This window comes from Prionailurus bengalensis, chromosome C1 (assembly GCF_016509475.1).
Source record: "Prionailurus bengalensis isolate Pbe53 chromosome C1, Fcat_Pben_1.1_paternal_pri, whole genome shotgun sequence".
Lineage (NCBI taxonomy): Eukaryota > Metazoa > Chordata > Mammalia > Carnivora > Felidae > Prionailurus > Prionailurus bengalensis.
Window position 1 is genome coordinate 59,056,700 of NC_057345.1, and position 10,648 is coordinate 59,067,347.

Consider the following 10,648-nt stretch of genomic DNA (forward strand, 5'->3'; position numbering starts at 1 on the left):
CAAGCACTTGTCCTTGCTCTGACCACTTCTTGGATGCCTGAGAGGACATGTACACCAGACCACCATCCTCAATAAAAACTCCAGAACCCAGGCAAAGACAAGACTCACTCTTCTTTCCTTTTCCAAATCTCCAGATGCTCTGTCTGTATCTGCACTCTCTCTACATCTTCAATAAACTCTGCTTTCATTTCCTCTCAGCTCAAGTTTGATTTCTATCCTGCACTGAAGCCAAGAATCCTCATGGCTGGTCCAGTGGGACCCCCTCTGGGTTCTTGGACTCAGCCAGCCTGCATCAGAACCAGCGTACATTCAGGAGTTAATCTTCAGGCATGAGAATTTACCTTTTATCTTTTTTCATTTGCTTTAACCAATATCTTCCTGCTGTGTGAATAGGGTTTAGATGAATAGCCGGTAAACTTTTATCACGGGTCTATGTTACATTTGACTTCTTTGGGGTACTAATCAAAGCAGTCAATGATAGCCTGATTATATTGTCAAAAAGTTGGTTTTCATAGTCTAAGAACTGAGTCACTGCGTATATAATATTTTTCTTGATAGAAATAAATTTATTTTCCTGGTTATATTATATAGCTCATCAGAATGTCTGAATTTTTGAACGGATTGGTCATTGGTAAATGTATTAAAGAAAATAATCCAAAATAGACCAAAGAGAGAAAAAGCAACTCTTGTATTAACTTAACGTTAAGTATCAGTCTGCACCCAGAGGAAAGACTAAAATGCAGGTGAAAACAGATGTAATGTTTGTTAATTTATTAGCAGCATGCAACTCAATCACGCATTGGAGTCTACTGACTAAGATCAATGTAATGGAAAACACAACTCTCCTGAGTGCTGTTCTTCTAGACTTTTTAGTGAAAAGATATTTTTAGGCAACACTATGAAATTCAGAGAACTGTGAAAGGTAATGAGGTATTCTTCACAGAGCAGTGTACCCTGTCCATTCTATCACTGAGAGAATAATGACATGACTCAGAAAAGCTGAACACATATACATTTAAATTCCTGAAAAATGATGTGGGTGTGCATTTATTTAATTATTTGGATATTTTGTCAATGTTTACTTCCTGGCTAACCAGTGAGCATCTTTATATTCAGCCGTGTAACAGATTTATGAACATAAACTTCCCTGCTTCTGCAGGCTTTGGAGAGTGATCCAGCCAACATGAACAAAGTTGGAGAATGAGAGTTATTAATTAGGTTCCAGAATGATGAGAAGTAGGCAGTTCTTACTGAAGACTATAAGGATTCTGTGAGCCAAAGGAATTGGCAGATATAAACTTTATAGAGGTCAAGGGAAAGAAAGAACATTAGATTTGCACAGCCAAAAATTGGGCCAAAAGATGTTTAGACAAAAAATAAGATCGGAAAAAAGCAAAAGCCATTGGTAATGAGCAGGAGGTTCCTTGACAACTTCCTCATTTGCCATAGCTAGGGAATAAGATGATTGAGGTTCTTCTTTATAGAACAGTGGACACACGAGTGGAAGGGGTCAGGATGGCTACAGGGGCCAGGAGCTAAGCATGATTAGCCTTAGCCAGGAGCTAAGGGTGATTATTGATTATTCTTCCCTACAATTGACTTTACCTACTATTCTGTCATTAAACACAATTTAAAATATGTAACATCAAAAAGTTACAAAGGTAGTGAGTTATTAATTTTTCTAGAAGATTCTAAACAGTGTTTGATTTTTAAAAGCTGAGTTGGATGATTTTGGAATTCAATTAGTAATACAGAGCCACAAACTCAGAATGGGAAAAAATTTCAAAGTTATCCAATTGCTTGTGATAATAGGAATTATTTCTATAATGTTCAGGTTGAGTGTTAATCTAGTGTTTGGTTCTCCGTTGACATGGTAATGTTACATTATGAGCCACCCCATTCTATTGTGTAGTACCTTGCATTTGTAAATTTTTTTTGGCTGCCAAAACAACTTTCCTGATTTCTAGCAGTGTTTTGATTTATGTTTATGAAAAACTCTCTTCTCTATTATATGCAGCCTAATGGAACTACTAATCATAGCCCTGACTGACTCCACCCTATATGGGATACCAGCATGACCCAAGGTAGACCTGCAGTCACTCTCTCCCTCAAATTTCAATCTTGAGCACGGTGACAAATGTTTGTTGTTTCATTTCTAGCACTGGTGCCCTGACCAGACCATTTTTTTCCCCCTGAGACTGCCTGTGTTTCCTGCCTTCTTATTCTCTGAATGAATCTACCTGGGTTTTTCTTGTTTCCAAAACTGATTCTCCCACGTCCTGTCAGTTATGTATATGACAATCAACCGGGGAGCCTATTAAAAATGAAGAATCCCAGACCTCACCACCCTCAAGTATGTAATTTAGTAATATGGGTTGGGGGTACAGGAAGTTAAATTTATAACACATCCTCTGGGTGATACTGACACAGTCAGATTACAGGCTGACTTTTGGGAACCACTGTTCAGATGATACAACTCAAATGTAAATTTGCACTTCAATAAAAAATTTCTGAAATTGGAAAAGGCTTGCTGACCAACTCATTAAATGAAGGAATCCCAGTTCTTTCATCCACTCAATAATTCAACAAACAGATATTGAACATCTATACTGTGCCAGGCACCATGATGAGCCTTGGGATATATGATACCATTAAGATTATTTCAGACTTGCTATTGGTGGGCACTGAGGCACTGGAAAAAGAGCAAGGAGCACATATCTGGATTTCCACATCCTATATTCAATACATATCACCAATAATCCTCAAAAGAAATGGACAAGCATTTATTTCTGTATTTCTATCTGCTCCGTACCTTTCAAAAATGTAACAATGTAGATTTTTAATTCTAGGTATGTTCCTTCATGTAGATAAAAAAAAGTTCTTGGTAAAACCAGAAATCTCATCTCTAATTGATTAGTCTTTGACATAATAATAAAGTTCAACCATACCAATTTAATAAAACAAGATTTTCTTTTTTTGTGTTGCTACAGACTTGCCTCATAGTTACATACATAATGTACAATAAAAACAACGGTGTAGTTGAATAGAATATGAAAATGCTCAGAGGCTCCTTTCAGCTAACAACAAAAATTACTCTGTAAAATACCTGCTGTTAAGTTAGCTTCAGCTTTCATATTATTTTGGAGGCTATTTTAAGCTTACAATTAATGAAACATATCCTTCTCACAAATTTTTGTTGACCTCTAAAATTTCTCATCATAAGCTTAAATAGTTGTAAAATATATAGTTTACAGAAAACTGTGAACATTGACATAAAAATTTCATTAGTCTTTGAAATGTATCCGTTTGATTCCTGTCATAATCCACATAAAAATACATGAACAAACTCATTTTAGCAGTCAGAAATTCTTCATTTATTTTTTCCTCTCTGAACTCCTATTTCTATACCACTTTTCCAATAAAATTTTATCTGCTTTAATACATTTTTCTCTGCCTGAAAGTCTTTTAGTGATCACTTTTTCCTGCCATAAAAACAGTTATATCGATTGAAAAGTAATTAAAAATTTGTGACCATAAGACTCCAAGTGTTAACATTTATTCTGAGTTGATATTTCACTATACAAATAAATGCAAAATTAACCTAAACAACATAAACAATTGTGTATTTAGATATAGATGAAATTTATTAAAAATATATCAGTTATTCAAATGGTTGGGCTATTTTTTGTTCAATAAGTGTATGTATCTGTGGATGCATATTACTTATTGCTGGAATAAGACAAAACTCAGGATCAGTCTGTTCTATTTCTGTTTTTATGGATGTAAGATCTGAGAAAACATATTCCCATAAATAAGTAGATGAGAATGGAAAGAGTTTTGTTTTAGCAATGTCATTCAAATATTTGAACTCCTTCCAAGTTATATGCCAAAATCACATAGTTATCTATCATCAAAAATTATTTTTAATGATCTACCAGCTGTCATCTTAATTAGGTCTTCTTTCAGTTTTGTTAAAGGCAAAGAATTGAAACCGATTCCAGATTTTATGACTCAGTTATTAGTCATTTACTTTCTCAATACCAACACCAATATTTTGAATTGTCCTATTGTTTGGAACCCTGGAGATTTTTACACTCAGGGTCAATGTACTGTATAGTAAGATGTAAGATGGATGATGGCATGCCTCTCTTTTTTAAAAGGAACAACTAGCATGAATAGTTTCAGGCAGTCAAATTTTGGAAAGAGTACATGTGATGCTTGGTATTTGAAAATTATTTCCTGAAAATTATTCATACCCCTAAAGCACACATGTCCCAGTTAAAAATCTGATGGTGTAAGCATGTCTCCTTTTGAAGACAGTTACTGGTTATTCAACATTATGTGAATGTAGATTTTTCTATATTGGAACAAAGAGACCTATGGTAGATTGTGTATTCTAAAATAGCTGCAAAAAAAAAAAAATCCCCTTTCCTACAAGATCTTCTTACAATCTGACATTGACACTCCTGTTATTGAGAAGTGGGGATCTATTTTCCATTCCTTTGGATTGTGGGGAGATTGCGACTATTGAGGAAATAATGCTCTGCGATTTCTGAGGCTAGGTCATAAAAGTTGATAAAGTTTCTGTCTGTCACCTTGGAATGTTCACTCTTAAAACCCAGTTTCCATGCTGTGAGGAAGCCTGATGACATGGAAAGGCTGTGAGTAGGTATTTTGGCTGACAGCCTTGTTTGAGGTCCCAGACAACAGCCAGCATCAACAGCCACACGCCTGTGTGTGAGGGAGCCTTTCAGATTACTCTAACTTCAGACACCCTGGTTATCTGAATGTGACTGCATGAAAGACCTCAAGCAAGACCCCCAAAACCAAGAGAGATAATAACAAAATTATTATCATTGCTTTAAGCTACTATGTTTTGGGATGATTCATTATGTGGTAATAATTATCAGAGCAAGACCTAAGAGAATACCTTAGTAAGAAAAATAATTTGATGTCTAGTCAATTCAAAATTTACAGAAGTGTTCCCTGATATCTAATGAAATTTATTTTTTCATGTGGTGAAAATCGCAAAGTATATTAATAGTGCATAAAGATGGCAGTTTAATTTCATTAAAGAAAATATAGCTTGATTCTCATATGTTCCAATTTATCGTTGTTTAGAGTACTGCATGTAAATTACCCACTATATTACCCAAACCCTTATCTTTTATTTAACTTTTAAAAATTTAATTATATTCTCAAAGTAATACTTGTGTTTCAATTTGAAATCTCAATAGTACTACAAGCCTAAAAACAAACAAACAAGCAAACAACTAGAAACAAACCCCTGTCCCCTTCTCATTCTATTTAGGCAAACATTTGTTTTCAATCTTTTTTAGCTGTTTATTCTGGTATTTATATCCCAATCTCTAATACTATACTTTATTGGTAGTTCTGTATTTTTGTTTTTAATTTTAGATATTATCTATTAGCTTCCTTCTATGAAAGTTTAGGATTATCTCTTTTATACTGCCTCCTCAGCCCTAATATCAATGCATACACCTGTTTTTCTTCCTATTTTTCCACCGTAGGTATATCATGCTTTCTGATACATCAGTACTTATAGTTTAAATTTGTATTATACTATGATTACATTTCTCTTCTTTTACAAATTTGTGTTATGTCATTTGCTTTGTTATCTAGGGCCCTATGACTTAGCCCTACACTTTTTTGCAGAACTATAAAACAGCTTTCAATAAAGCTCACAGCTTTGAACATATAATTTCTAGGTTCCTTTCTCCCTCCCATCCTTCCTTCTTTCCTTCCTTCTTTCCTTTCTTCCTTCCTCTCCCTCCCCCTCTCCATCTCCCTCTCTCTTTCCTCCTTTTCTCTCTCTCCCCCCACCATCCCCCTCTGTTCTGGAACCCACTATCCTCCTGTGCCAATCTGATTCATTGTTTTCTAGGCCAAGGACCCTAGCTGATATTCTAGGCAATCATTGCTGGGAATTTTCTTTCTTTTTCTTTCCCCCTGAATTAAATTTCTTTTTTTTTTTTAGACTTTGTCTTCCTTTTTCTTGGTCTATTTTTTTTTTTTTTTTGTCTTGATGGAGCACATTTTCCAGGGCTGACTGACTTTCTCTCTTTCTTTCTTTCTTTCTTTCTTTCTTTCTTTCTTTCTTTCTTTCTTTCTTAACAAAGGCTGCATACAAAAAATTTTTTGGAGATCTTACATGTCAAGAATATTTTAATTCTACCTTTACATTTGATTAAATTATAGCTGAAGGTAGAGTTTTAGGTTAGAAATAACTTTCCCTTAGAATTTAGAAAGCATTTCTAAATTTCTGATTTCTGTTGATTCGTTGTTACAATTTTACGTCTAAAGCTACTTGGATTTCTGGTTTTTTATATATTACTGAGACTTTTTGATGATTTGCTACCTGAATGTTTGGTTTCAGCTTTCTGAGTGCTGTTAATCAGGTTCCACTAGTCATGTCTCTTCCATCTTACAAAATGGTGTTTTTCATCTTTGTCTACAGTCCTTGCTGTCTCATTCCCTCCTCTGTTTTTTTTCGTCCTTGTGGTTTTATACATTTTTTACTTCCTTACTCTTGTTTTGGTGGTACTTCAGGGCATAATGTATGTGTTTACTCAATCATGTTTAACCTGAATTCTATAACTTTCTAATGTTTTTCACTTCAGAGATACTACTTCTGCCCTCTTAAGTTATTTTTAAATTGTATGATTTTTCAGCATTCGTCAGATACATTAACAGAAATTAACAGAAATACATCTTTCTGTTTTCTTTTTACTCTTTGGTATTAAGAGAGATGGAAGTGTATTATTAAGTGTTCATTCAGGAGAACTAGGAAAACATAAAGAATTGGCTATGGGGGCTTCTGGGTGGCTCAGTCAGTTGAGCATCAGACTGCGGGTCAAGTCATGATCTCATGTTTTGTGAGTTCCAGCTCCATATCAGGCTTGGGCTTGGGCTCCTTTCTGTCAGTGTGTTGAGCCTGCTTCAGATCCTCTGTTCCCCTCTCTCTGCACCCCTCCCCTGCTCACCCTTTCTCTCTCAAAGATGAATAAACATTAAAAAAAAAAAGAACTGGTTATGAAATTGTTGGAAAGACAGAAGGAGTGAAAAGGGAAAGGTACAGTTACCCACCTACCACCCACCTGGCTGGAGGAGCGGCAGAGGAAATGGGGTTGCCCAGAGCCCCGGATGCCTGTGCTGAGAAGCATGTTGTGGTACTACTGGTGCTCTGGTGTGACAACCATCAGTCACCACCCTTTGTGGGCAGCTAGGAGCCCACACCGCGCAGATGCTGCAGGAACCCAGGGGCCCACAGTCTCCTGCTTCAGAGGCTGTAGCAGCTGCTGCTACCGGAGCCATAGCTCATGAACACTGCACTGCTGAGGCACGGGCAGCGCCATCACTGCCTCGGCTGAATGATTGCACTGCCTGAGTGGGACTCCACAGCCTGCACTTGCCCTGCCCCTCTCCTTGATGCTTCCTTGCACCATCAGAAACAGAAAAGAAAAAAAAAATCAGGCCCCCAACAGTGCCTCCCATTGGCAGAACCCACTAGAAAGCAGCTGGCAAGGAAGTCTGTGAGATGTGGTGTACAGGCTCCCAGCCATCCTGCCATACAGAGGAGATTCCAGAATGCTGAGAGCCAAATGACAAATAGCCAGGCCAGAGGGTTTAAAGGGAAAGTCAATAACTGACTTGTGAATCTTATCATTTTTCTGGGGAGGCATATTATCTATTTGGCATATCCTCTGAGCGTGATGCACGGCTATAAATATATTCTCTATACATATTTCTAATAGTCAAAGGCCTTTGAGAATAAAGTCAGAACTGCTTGTGGCAAAGAGGTTTGATAATTTTCTAACTGTGAAGAAAACTTTAATGATTATGATATTTCATTGATTATTTTGGCATTTCCAGTGCTTATCTTAGACATTGCTGGTTTTGCTGACATTTTACAGAATTTGGAGCAAGTGTACAAATTTAATAGGTTGTTAATAAGACTTTTCCCATTGTCTCAGATTTCCAGTTTAGGCCAAAAACTGAGCACAAGAGATGTTAAATTCCTCACATTCTAAAGACTGCTGTGAAGGCAGCCAAAATTGGTTCAGAAACCATCCCCAGGGACAGCTAAGATAGAGCTAGACTGGATCTATGACCACCAACCTACCCCTGCTTCTCACTTTTCTTTTTGTCCTGACTAGAATGAATGACTAGACACTTTTCTTTTTCTTTTTTTAGCTTGTATATTAAAGCAAACATGGTGTTTCAGGGGAACCTGGCTATTTTTGTTGCTAAAATTGAAGGTGAAGAAATTCCTGTTTGGCCAATGTGTAATCATTGAAAATAAAAATGTGTCTGTCTGTTGGCTCCTGTGCTCCTCCTATCAGAGAGACTGGGAATTCAACTGGGAATCAACCCCCAACTATTTGCTCATGTTTTGAAAAGTCAAAGAAAAGACACATTTATGACAGAATATAGTATTCCTATTTAGTTGTTTTTATGCCATCTAAGCAGAGCTATTCAAAATAAAGAAATGCGTGCTGTTAAGAATTGATGTCAATATGATATTTGGATGTCATTTGGCCAGGGGATTCATAAAGGTTCAAATTCTTTCCTGCCTTGGCCATCCTTTCCTGAGAAATCCTCGAAGAAAGTGTATGTGCAGGATATACTGACCAATATAGCATAGTGACATCATACTGTAACAGCTGCTAGGACTTCGCTCCCAAACTCCAAAGCAGGACAAGAGGGAACTAACCAGGACTCCACAGAAAATCTCCAATCTATGTGTACTGGGATGGCTTAATATGGCCTGGAAGCAAAGAAGCCCAAAAAGCGTGTTCTGATCATTTCTACCCTAATACCCAATCCATATTTGAATCGTACCATTCTCATGTGGTGAAAATTCCACTTACTAGAGCCAAGGGCAGGACCACAAGGACAGCTGGAGATAGATGGTCTGACCCAATGCCTTAAATGTGCCCTCCCTGGACCTGCCTGGACTGTCTGTAAGCTGCCTTGTGGAAGACAGAGGGAACAGATAAAGAAAGAAAAGAAGAGAAGGAAGAGAAGAGAGATGGAAAAGCTTTCTCCTGGGGAAAGCAGGTCCCAAGCTTAGCCTTATTTCACCACACTCTTGCAAGTGAGAGAGTCCAAAGAGGCACACATTGAGGGAGAGTTAGCTAACTTTTTCCTTCCCTTACTACCATTAACACATCTTAGAAGAAGAAGTAGAAGGGTAAGATCACACAAGTGGGTAAAATTTACCTCTGTGAATGCTCCATTGTGATCCAGTTTAGAGACCAGTCTGACCATCCAGGTCAGTACTGGGATGAGGTAGGTGGTGGGGGGGTGGAGGGGGAGATAGCAAGAGTGAATGAAACCTTCAACTCCTCCAAGAGGCCCCCAAGATCATTGGACTGATGTCCGTCTTGGAAGTGGTCACTATAGACACTTTAAAAGTCTGAGGTTTTGGATCTTCATGTTTTATACTTGCTGTGTAAAAATTATACTGATGGCCCTGGAATTGCTTTACCTTCTCATCTGCTGAGGCACTTTTTGTCAGTCTTGTTCATTTCATATTTTCTAGACTTTTGGGTATCTTTTCATGCTTAGCCCTGTGTCCTCAGTCGGACAATGTACTCCTGTGGAGCGGGTCAATTACCTTTTTGTATTTCCAGAATCCAACAGTGTTTGGCATTGAGTAGGCGTTCAATAAATGTTTGATGATGAGGAAGAAGTTGCATAGTGTATGAAGGATATTATTTAGATTCATTAGGGCTTTACCAGAATACATTTTTTAAAATGAAAACTATCTTCAGATCTGTAGTTTGAAAGTTTTTCTCAGTATTTTTCTTTCTTAAAAAATTGATTTAGCATTTTCAATACAGCTTGATGGGCTAAATTTATTTTTTGCCTTTGCACTTATTCTTTTAGAAGAACATATATTTGGAAGAAGATATATATGAAGAACTGCAGAGACAGAGGCCATGTCTTTCGAACTAAAGTGGTACCCAAGGAAGAGTGATAGAAAGCACTTGCTTTGGAGTGACCCAGCCTAGCTGGATGAAATAGGAAACTCAGATCAATCTTAGGACAGGTTGAACTGTTTTCCCATTCTCATTATGCCCCTCTCCAATGCTCTTTCTCAGAGCAAAATGACAATCATAATGAGAAGTACAAATGGGAAAAAATAATGGGAAGGGATTGTACTTTCTTGCCAGTCAACGTGCTAAGTTATGTATATCAGCTCATTTTATCCACACAATTACTGTATATAAGACACAGTATTATTATCTGCAATTTATAAACTAGAAACAAGCTCAGAGGATTTCAGCAATTTGCCTAAGTCCCTCCACCAGTAATTGCAGAGCTGAAATGGGAACAGAACACTCCCTAGTCTAGCCTATGACCTTGACCACTACACTCCATTGTCTCCTGAAGGCTAAGAAATGTTCTTCAGAATAAAAAAGCAGGGAACCTCGGAGACCAGGGATGGCCTACATTTCCGACAATTTTTGGGAGGTTACCCAAATGATCTGAAATATGAGCTTAAGATTTTATGAAAGTGGCAGTCAGGTCAATTGAGCATTTACCTAGAGTTTTGGACTGACACCTTTACTGAGGTTTAGAAGTAACTAAGAGACACTCTAGGTTGAACTTTGAGATTGAC